The 11534-nt window shown below is 47.4% G+C and overlaps 1 long non-coding RNA gene across 1 annotated transcript; it reads left to right on the forward strand.

Moving 5' to 3' along the window:
* The first annotated feature begins 5829 nt into the window (after positions 1 to 5829).
* Positions 5830 to 9379, forward strand: LOC144114768 (uncharacterized). Its single transcript, XR_013311114.1, has 4 exons — positions 5830 to 6169; positions 6966 to 7024; positions 7376 to 7593; positions 7867 to 9379. It is a non-coding gene; the product is annotated as an uncharacterized LOC144114768 (long non-coding RNA).
* The last annotated feature ends 2155 nt before the right edge of the window (positions 9380 to 11534 follow it).

Here is an 11534-nt window from a genome sequence, read left to right on the forward strand (position 1 = left end):
GTTAGTGATTGAAAATACTCAGATTTTGTAAATTAACTTAGGTAAACTTATTTTGAAGAAAACATAATAAAATAGAGTATGTGGCACTCAATTGAACATCTCATTGACTAAAACGACAGGAAAATGTATGACACAGACAAAATACCTTAAATATTTACAAAATACAGCCGCAACTGTTTCAGAGTAATGTTATCTGTCTTGATGCTTGTTAAGAATAACAGAGACAGTATAGTGTAATGCTGCTACTTTGTAATCAGTGCAGAAATGAGGCACAAACCATGCGTCTTTGCTGCGTGTACGTGCATCATTGGCATGAGCTGTAAAGCACATGGTAGATACAAAACAAAAATCTTGTAAGGCTGTAGAACTGGAAAGAAAATATGATAGAACGCGATACTTGTGCTGGGATTGCATCTTTATTAATACGTATTTCTGAAATCAGACATGTTGACGCGAGGTATGGTATATTTGCGATTATGCCCAAGTAAGGCCCCAAAGGCTTGAAGAAAACGTTAAGCCTATAGTATTGTATGATCTTCAATGATGTCAACATGTGTATCTTTAAATGTAATAATATTTTGTAGATTGCAAGCTCTATTTCTAGATACAAAAATAATTATTTTTGTATTTTTGCATTGATGGTGATTTTATTGGCTTGCGACCAGGAAACTGCTTCGAAAGCATTTTGTTGCTGATGTGTTAATATCCTGTCCGGAGAGAAATATAGTACTATCATCAGCATAAATGAAAAATGTAGCTGTTTTTTCAATATTCATAATATTATTGATGTTTCAATCGGCGTAAGATCTACCTCAAAACTACTATTCGTAACTTGAGCCAGCCATGCACTGGGAGTAGAACCGTCAACCAGCACATACATAGGCGTCTATGGGGACCATTTACGGAGTCCACGTAGTTTACCATGGGGACGGACACGCGTTACTCTGAAATGTGAGGGCCACGCATATCGTGGCCCACTCCAAGAGACGACTCGTCCTTTGTGCTTCACACTTCCGCCTTGAAGCAAGGAGAGAAGCACGTCGCTACGCGTTCTCGCAGCAAGCAGCAAACACGGGACAGGAAGCCGCAACTGGGCATGGATTGCACCGCGCCGCTCCACACCACTGAGGGGCGCGTTTGCTCAGTGCGATAGTTTAGAGGCCTTGTGTGACAAAGCGGCAACGCATCGCATTGTACTCATCATCATCATCATCATCATCATCATCATCATCATCATCATCATCATCATCATCATCATCATCATCATCATCATCATCATCATCATCATCATCATCATCATCAGCCCTACTACACCCAGTGCAGGGCAAAGGCCTCTCCCATGTCTCTCCAATTAACCCTATCCTTTGCCAGCTGCATCCACCTTTTGCCTGCAAACTTCTTAATCTCATCCGCCCACCTAACCTTCTGCCGCCCCCTGCTCTTGTACTCTTAAGGGTAGTTTAAACGTCGTCCCAGCTTTTTGAATCAGTATGTCGCAAAATAAACCTGCGCTCATATTTCGCATAAGGGCGTATCGTAATCGTCGGTGAAGGTTTTCCTTAGTAGTTACTGTTTTGCTGGGTCATTCTTCCTCCGGAGTCTCCCTGATCCCCCTACAAGGGGAGAGCGGGAGGGTTTTGATAGTGGGTCTTTGGTTTCCGTGTAGCTATATACTAAAAACGCGCAGTCTGTGGCTCAAGCACCCCTCATTGACTAAGGCGGACGGACTCGGCCTCCGCAAAGGAAGGACGCTTGAGTCTCGACCTAAGCTATGGCTGGAAGCGCAGCAACACCGCTTTGGGGCCGCCTCAAAGTCACTTCCTTCTGTCGCTAGGCTGTTATGGCGCTGCCGCTGGCTTGTGAAACTTGATGTGAGCGCTGACGTTTCGCTGCCAGTCCCGGAGTCGCCATGTGAGCGTGAAGCTCGCTTCAGATGTACGGAGGAACAGCATCGTGCAGACCTCCGAGCTGCCAGGGCTCGCACGCAGGCAGAAGCACAAGCTGAGCAATGACAGTCGCATCCGCTTAAGTGTTCGCACTCGGAGCAATGGGGCGGAACCAGACGTAAGGCGCGTGCGATTCCCGAGGGGCGGGTGCGCAAGCTCCAAGCTGGCATGAGAGACGGCAAGAGTGATCCTCATGTACGGGCACGCCGGATAGAACCCACCGATTAAAGGTGCCAGGTCCCTCAAGATCACCTACCTACTTTAGTGGCGCATCCATCACAATCGCGCCTGATGTACTAGTTAAACCACAAACCCCGAAAATGTCGCTAGCAATACAATTATTCACAAAAGAACCACGGAAAAGCTGCTAGCGCTCATCATGCGCATTAACATCAGTGTGTAAACGCCATGTAATTTTGGTTGGTATGAAGCTTTAGGAGCATTAAAACTATTTATTTTATTAACAAATCGATGTAACGCATTAAGTACATCGCTAATGATATATACAGAAATGATTATAGCAAATGCATGAGCTAAATGTGCGAACTCAATCCCGCTGATTACGAAAGCAAGAGGTGGCGTAGCTACCGCTAGCCAGCTGCATCAGCATTTTTACTTGCATTTTGTGGAGTGTCTCGTAGTGTCTAATATAAAGGTGCGAGTTCTTGCAGTGTGCCGTGTGTTCCACATTAGAACTACCCATTCCATTTGGTTTTCAACGCCGTGTACTGCGGTGACGCGGAGATTGAAGAAAAATGCTGAAAGATTTATATGGTCTCCCCTCATTTCTAGTCTCTTGGGTTTAATCATCAGACAGGGCTGGGGAAAAGGAAAAGGGATGAGTGAAAGTCGGCACTGTTGTTCGCTCACATTTCCGTCGCCCAGAACAGCACTGCATGAGGGAAAACAGCACGTCCCGTGGAGATTGGACCCAAGTGCGCCCCAGGAACACCACTGCACACACAACACCCGTCAAAACGCTAGCAGTCACGTTGATACCTGACCACAGCGCAAAACTGCTACCACAGGGGAGAATTTCTGGCAGCATAGTAACGCAGTCAAGCAAGAAAAACAAACTATAGGCTCATTAGCAGCTTTACTGACATTAATTTATGGAAGAACACGCGTTCCGTTAAGCATATTTAAGTGTGCTTACTGACAGCAGGTTTGCTGACGTTAATGCACTACATGGTCACTCGAGCGAGCGAAAGGCCCGTTTGGACTCTTGTGTACATTGGGCTCACTCGAGGTCGCCCTTACATGCACTGCAGGACTGCGTTTGTTTCATACGCTTTTACAGGGAGAGCTGAATAAGGCACGTGCGAAGAAATCATGTCGTCGTCAGCGCTCTCTGCCTTGCCCGTTTCCCTTGCTGCCTCTGTCTCGACGGACGCCCGCCTTATATGTGTTGGTGGGAGACCGTGCGTAACGCGCGCCTACCCTGCACCCTCACCCTCACATCTCATGACTGCCTACTGCACCCGTCTGCTCCAACACCCTCAGCAAAAGCAATTCAGTAGACCTTATCCATGGTCAGTGTGAGTGTATCGCTATAAACGCAAACCCAATCAGAGTACTGAACACTGCGACTAGCAGCAGCACCCCTTCCCAACGCCCCAAATGTCGCCGAACTTGGGATTATTTCAAGGCTCGACGTCCGGCGAATTGTATCTTTAGTTCCTCTCCGCTACTGCACGTTAATAACCAGCGCTGACAGCCGGACGGAATAAAACACATGACGCGCTACAAGAAATTGTGCCCCAATACAGTTGACAGTACGCCACACACGGCGAAGTTCACGGTGGAAGTGCTGATGCAGGTGGTCGATATCAGCTACGCCACCGCTTGTTTTCATAAACAGCGCCGTGAAGTGTGACGGTTCACTTGGCCCACTTAGCTGATACATTTACTTGGTATGCAAGAAATTATTTCTGCATTCACCGGTGGCAGTGCTTGTAATCATTGCACGCAATTGTTCATAAAACTAAATATGCTTTACACTAAAAGAGCTTAATGCGAACAGATTTTGTACTGTTTTGTCAAAATTGTGGCGGAGACAACCGCGACCACGTGGCCAACGCTTGGTCTGGCTCCAATGAGCACCGAAAGAATGTGGCGGCAGTTCAGCACAAGGGGCCAAGGAATTTTAAAAGCATTTTGCCCCTTATAACGCTTTGAGTCTACTTCTTAAGTGCTCGGACCAAGTGTACGTCAGATTTGTGATATCTTGCTGTCCGGAAAAGAAAGGCTGTGTCTGTTCTGCAAGCTAGTCATGCATGCACTGTGGATGAGGGTATGAAATCGTCGGTCCTAGTTTGTTTTTGACATAAATAGCTTACTCAATGCGCGTATATATAGGATATGAGCGCGGAAGCACTCGGAGCCCCATGAATTGCGATACCAAAAGGGGGAAAGATGCGGCCGCAATAATAGGACTGAGTAACAAGTGCCTTCGATGTGGTAAAAATGCTTATTCACTTCCGGTTACTTTTGCAAAGGCAGTACATTAATCAAGCAAAATAAATTTTATGATCAGAAAAGCCAGTTATTGGCAGGAATTGCACAATCACCGACTTCGTTCGAAATGAACACGAGGTCAGTGAAAGACTGCTATTTAAGTGATGTTATAGTATTTTAAGTAACAATTTGCACAGAACATTGCAAAATTAGTCCGTATTAAACTCTATTGACACAAAAACGCACTTCATTTTACTTACAATTAAAAGCAGTGCTTTCAAATTACCGCTGCTAATGACTGCAGACTACAGTTTCAGGCATCCCAAGTAGATGCACGAACTTGCATGTCAAGTGAACCGTCCCGCCGATGTGAGCACCTTCCATCGCAAGGCAGTGGCGCATCGTTTAACGGCTATACCACTGCGTCGGGAGCGGCATGAGCACTCTCAGAGATCTACGAGTGAAAATTATAGAAATTCCAATTGCGCATATATAGGGATTAACCCATGAACGCTATCGCGTCGCGCTCTTAGGGCGGAGCTTAACTCCGATCTCGCCGATCTTTGTCTGAAGCCTGCTTGGCTTCGAAAACCGACACACAGGGGCGCTGACTATCAAGTTGATAGTCAGCGCCCGTGTGTGTCTTTCACTGTTTCAGTCGCTTGTCTTGTGCCTTGTCCTGTAAATTCACCATGCAGAACCAGCTAGCCCGTCAACACGCTCTTGTAAATTAAGCGCCTTTCAAAGTTGGGGCCGCTGCCTTGTATCGGGAGTCGAGCAGCTCTTGGGTCTTTGCGGTGGCAGTCATCAAAGCGGTGTCGAACATCTCCCTGCTCTTAAATAACCGCTTCTGCGCCCGATAGTATGCGAAGAGGGGCATTTGGACCAGAACAGCGGGCACTGTTTCACGGGCTTTTCAGGGTGGAACTGGAGAAGAGACGGAAAAAATATGGCCCGCACCTGGTATACATGAACCCGACATGAGCGAGCTGAGTCAGCGTGGGGATAAGCACGGTAATCCACACTCGACTTAGCGCGCGAAGACACGAAACTCGATGCCAGCTTGTCAAGCCAGTGAGAGTGAAGAGCGGCAGAAGGAGAGGCAAGGCCCCAGTGGTCGGTTGGCTCTATGCCTTCTCTTGTTATTTGTCTACACTTCGATTTTTTTTTCTTGTCTCCAGTTCACTGACCTGCAAGTTCAACAGCACAGGGCCCGAATTACGGAACTCGCTCTAAAGTTGTAGAGCGTTACGTCAAAATGACGACAGCATGACGACAAGGCTAGACGTCAACGCGTGACGGAACGCGGAATCAACCAATGGCTAGTAGGGTGCCGCCCCGGAAGAGTTTATTTGCACGACAAGAGGCCAATTTGCACGGCAAGGGGCCGTATGCTAATTTTTTTATAAGAATACGCAGTGAATAAAATAAACATTGTTTTATTCTTTCATAAAAGTGTATTTCACTCTCACTGCCATGAAGTAAAACAAGAAGGACATTCACTTTTGCAAATAACTGCTTTCGTGGGTAAGTTTTGTTGCCATGAGGGCGCGCTGGCAGATGTAAACACTGAACATGGCGGCCTTCTAAAAAACAGCTGATCCCACGGCTAGTTCCTGCTTTTTTAGGCGTCGTCTGAAATCAAGGTTCTATTTGGTTGTCCAAAGTGAGCGGATAACAATTATCGAAGCCAGTGAAGGTCACGGGCCTCCAGAAAGGAACCTGCACGAAACGTCGGGCCCGAAAATCGACGAAGACAACTTGAGGTAAGCCTGTGTTATTGGTTTAAAGATGCCACATGCCAAGCATATGATTTGGGTTCTGTTTCTTTCACTTTAGCAAATACAAGGCGTCCACGAAGCACGGCTTGTTGGATAAAATCAACTTTATTGGCTTCATAAACGTCTGGCACAAATGATTCAGTTGGGAAGGAGCAAGAACCAAGCAAGGCGGTTGGGCGCACGCTAACAACCTTGCTCGTTTTCGGTCGTTCTTGGCTGTGCTATAAGTTGCTGCAGCGCAGCACACGCATATGTTCCTGTAAAAACATATTAGCCCGAACTCAGAGCAAAGGTTTTTCCCTGTTATTCCCTGCTTTCGAAAAGCGGAACAGAAACTATTCCCTGTTTGTTTTCCCCGCTGTGTTCACTGCTGCAATTCTCTAAGCGGGAATTATAGTCTCGAAATGGCGCCAACACGAAGAATGCCTAGCGAGCAAGAGCTAATCGTAATAGAGTCTATGAAGAGCCATCCGCTCTTGGCTCGGGCTTCTGCCGACCTAACAAACTCATTCATACACAGCTGTTGAAAAGCGCGAGCTGTGGATCCAGCTTGCGTCGATTCTCAACAACAAGGGGTCGGCCGTTTAAAAACATGATGTCTTTGCCTTGCGCCTTGCTAGCACTGTTTATTCCATCTGTGGTGTATTTTAGTCTCGGAGGAGGTGCAGGAATGCATAGACAAGTGGTTGAGCATTATTGATTGCTTCTCTTTTGCTAGTGCTCTTTTAGTTTCATGGTTTGCCAGTACCAATCAGCCGCACCTTTTACCCTGTTACAACAGAGGAGATGAACGGGGAGCCTCAGCAAGTTGTCGACAAGACACACGGAGCCCCACAGACCGTGAGTTGGCTTTCCATTATTCAAGCTCCATACTACCCTTTCTGGCAGCTGATTGAAAGTAATAGCACTATACTCTCTGGCAGCATTTGCAGCAGTAGCCAAAATACTGCAGTGATTCTACAGTACACACAAAACTATCTCTCTCTGGCTTTGCCACGCAGTGCAGAATGTTTATTTCTCTTGCAGTGAGGCTGTGACAGTCTAGCAGTCTAGCAAATGTGCACATGAAATATGCTACTACAATGCTGCCCAAGATTGCTGTCCTGTATATTTTTGTCAAGTCCTCTAACACATTGTACCAAATGTTTTGCGTATTCCACCACGTGATGAGCACATTTTCTTTCCCGACAGCTACACCGGTGCCCTCGCCGCAGCCCTCACAGCAGCATACACCAGAGCCCCCACTGCAGCCCTCAACGCGTGCCACGCCTAGCCTTCTTGGGAAGCGACGGCGAGACGATGGGGCCAATAAGGTGCTGCGCCAGATGCTGTATGAATCGCATCGTTTGGATTCCCTTACTGACGCCCGGAACCGCCAGGACGCTGCTTTTCAGCAGAGCATGCTGGAGGTGTGTACTCGCTGCGCACACTGCACTTTGAAGAGTCGAAGCCGTCACCTGAAGCATAAATATCAGTGCTCTCTTTTGAGCACCTCTACTTCTGTTTTGACGCCTCTGGTGGGAGGTGGTTGGGACAGCTGAGTTTATGAAACTGACACGAGTCTTCTACAGCCATACTTTGTCCAAAATATCTCAGCACCTGAAATTTTACATAAAGCTTAAGCGAGATCTCAAAATTGGTTGTCAGTAATAATTTGTAATTGGAAGTATTTTTACATGCAGGCCATATGGGAGGTGACAGATGCTGTGCAGGCGTCAAATGGTCAGCAAGAGCTGCTCATCCAGAATGTGAACCTACTGACGCTAATCTTACAAAAGCAGCTTGAGCCACCTGCACCACATTGAATTGTTCATATTTATGTCATTATTTGCTTGTTTTTATTTTTATGAAAGAACCTCTTCATATGTTTATATTTATTCAAGAACATTATTTACTTCTCTGCGAGGTGCAGACTCATTGAACTATTTTTAGTTTGCTTGTTAAAATTTCTGTTTTATGTGTTTGTTTATTTACATTGTCTGCTTCTCTGTCAGGTTTTTGTTTTTGTATTTATTCAAGATCATCTCTGCCATGTGCCATAGCATCATTTTTTTATTTCTTGTAAGCTCTGCAGGCCCGGATGCTTCACACTGTTTATTTTCTTCCAGTTATGTAATTTAAGCTCTGCCAGGTGTGAAAGCCTCCTATACTCTTTTATTTTCCATTCCTTTCAAATGTTTACCTGCAGCTGTGGCAGGTGCACAAGGTGCAATTTCTAGTGCTTGTTTTCTTTCATTGCAATATGTGGGCAAGTGCAATATGTGGGGCAAAGTTGTTCTGAAGTGACTGTAGTTATGAAGGGCATCATAATATGGGGATTCTGGATAAATTTTGAACACTTCGATTTTGTGTCTATTAAGGTTGTTTGCATGTTCCTGAGTCGTTTTTTTTTCGCATTACTTTTCCTGCTTTTCCGTAAAGTGTCCATTGTGTGCATTGTAACATGTTCTATCCTCAGTAGACCCGAGGAAAAATGAGGCTTGCCAGCATTCGTCCAAAGTCGCTTCTGAACTAGTGTTGAATGCAGGCAAAAAAAAATTTGGCGGATGCTTGAGCTCCGCCTTTAAAGGTATGATGCAACAATGTTAATGTCTCTCGTTTGTGGGTCCCTTTACAACTTCAAACGCAGCCATGTTGGCATCATCGTCTGTGATACTCGTGTGTCTTTTACACGTAACATGATTTTTTAGTCCAGTAAAATCTACGAAGAGCAATGTCTTGTGTAGCACTTGCTGTGCATTCCACCAGTTATGTAATGTGTTTCAGCAAAGTGCAAACCAGGGCTACATCGGGCCTACAAGTCTGCACAACGTGCCAAACCTGTGATTACTAGCATTCAACCTGGCAGTCAAGATGAAGCTTTTTTTTTTTAAGGGGCAAACAGCGTGTTAGACTTAGACGGAAAGCAAAGAAAACATAGGACGAGTGCTCATCCTGTGTTTCCTGTGCTTTCCGGCTATGTCTTTCGCACTGTTCGCCTTAAAAATGTACAGCCAACTCACCCGTTTGGCCAGAGTGTAAGATACAACTGTTATTGTGCAATCTCTGCGCAGCACTCGACAAGGCATATGCAAATCACTGTTGATGCTGCATGCTTTTGTTTCCCTGCTGTGTGTTACAGTTGGCAAACTAGTATGAACAGCTGTGGCGAAAAAAATTATTGTGACCAATGAATAAACGTGGTGCAAAAACAAACGCTTTACTGGTTCCTGGCAGTCTCCACACCACACTTTTCCCTCGTGCACATTCATCAAACACATAGTTACAGCAAGCAACTGTTTGCCTAAGTGGGCAGGTCGACGTAAGCAACGGCGAAAGAAGGTGTACAAGGATGCATTTCACTTGTTGGACGAGCTGTTTTGGCGTGTATTTCGACTTGAGAAGAAGAAAGTGCAGTAGCTGTGCGGCAAGCTTGCTGATGCACTGAAAGGCGTACTGGTGACCACTGCCGGTGGAGCAGCAGTTGGTGTGTGCACTTCATATCTTGACACTGGAGGCTTTCAAGCACACGTAAGAAAAAGTAATTTACAAATGCTGGAATGTGGCTACCAGTGGCCAAGGGCATCATATCACACAGGGGCTCACGCACTAACAGAGGGCAATGGCACTGCCCGTAGCAAGAGTGGCTACGACAACTCGCCACGCCAGCACGGCGAGTCATTGCAGCCACAGCTGCCAGATGGTCTAGGGCTTACTGCCGGTGGTGCTGCTATTGCCGCTGCTGTTGCCGCTGCTGCTGCCGCTGCTGCTGTCGCCGCACCATCTACAGGTGTGCTTGCCTCTGCGGACGGGTTGTGCCAAAGAGGCCAATTATACGGTCTCGCATGGCTCTACCACGCAGGTAGGTCATGCGGGATCCTGTCCCCGCCAAGTACCCGGCAAGCAGAGGTGGTCCATTGTTGTCAGGGTCATCAGTAGTGTCGTCTTCGTCTGCAGTCAGGGCTGCTTCAAGACAGATGTTGTGCAACGCAGCACACGCTGCAATGATGACCACCGCCCGCTCCGGCTCGTAGTGGAGTGTCCGGTACCTTTGAAGGCACCGGAAGCGGCTTTTGAGAACACCAATGCAGCGTTCCACAACACATCGCATTGAGGCGTGTGCTGCGTTGTACTGCCCTTCTGCAGTGTTTGCACCAGGATGCCCTGACACTGGTGTGAGCAGCCACGGCTCCAGTGGATATCCACTGTCTCCTGCACGACCAAAATTTGCAGTGAAGTGTGTTGTTGCCTATGTAATAAATGATTCATATCAAGCAGCTCAAAGCCAGTATGCTGAACCAGAATTCATAGGCATGCAGAATATTCATGACTAAGGGGTACCTCTGTAAGCACAGCCTTCTAGGTTAATGATGTACTGTGATATCTTACACGACAATAACGATGTGCACACCTCTTCTGCCTTGATGTTTTACGCTTGAAATACGATTGACTTTATAACAATGTTTCTTGTGCCTCTGCACCAGCAGTAACAGTAAATACACAAAAATAAATACGATACATCATATTGTTGCATGTCATCCATGTTATAACCCGCCTCTTTTAGGTATGAGCCACTGCTGTAGCTTAATACGTGCTGTCAAAGTGCTGCTCACCCAGAAGAAACTCTCCATCCTCCAGCAGCCCGTGCTCCACCTTCCGACGCAGCCGTGAGTAGCGCCAAGAAAAGGCATCGTGACAAGACCCCGGGCAGCGAGGGTCGACCGCAAGGATCTTCATGTCTGCGTCGCAGATCTGCGAGAAACACAGGCAGACAATCTTGGACGTGAACTTCCACTGTCGAGGTCGCGGCTTTCGAACCCATGCGGTCAGAAAGCCAGTCTACTCACGATCATGGTGTTCATCGCATAGTATCCTTTGCGGCTCCAGAAAGCTGCCCGGTTTGCTGGGTCTCCCCGCGGCGCTTTTATGGCAATCAGCGTGCCGTCGACGCAGCCGACGACGCCGGGGATGGTGCCGCGGGGAAGGAAGGTCGCCTTCGCTGCCGCTTTTTCCTCGGGGTGCGCCGGGAAACGCACCCATCCCTTCTGTGCGCCGACTTTGCAGATGGCCTCAGCCACACGCCGCACGCACTTGCTCACCGTCGGTTGTGCGAGGCCGACGGTCTGCTCGTTGCCGACGCACACTTGAAAGCCCCCGGAGGCAAAAAAAACTGAGAGCGCACAGCACCTGCCTCCGCACCGACAAAACGCTCGTCCGTACGCCTCGCAGTTCGTCTGCAAGTTCACCGCACAACCACTCCACTTTCTCCTTATCGAGTCGAAATAACCGACGGAACAGCTCGTCCGGCAAGTCATACGCGTCCTCGTACACCGTCCTTCGTCGTTGCTGGCGCCGACGTTGCCGCCTCCGC

Source organism: Amblyomma americanum, chromosome 1, assembly GCF_052857255.1.
Source record: "Amblyomma americanum isolate KBUSLIRL-KWMA chromosome 1, ASM5285725v1, whole genome shotgun sequence".
In the NCBI taxonomy this organism is placed as follows: domain Eukaryota; kingdom Metazoa; phylum Arthropoda; class Arachnida; order Ixodida; family Ixodidae; genus Amblyomma; species Amblyomma americanum.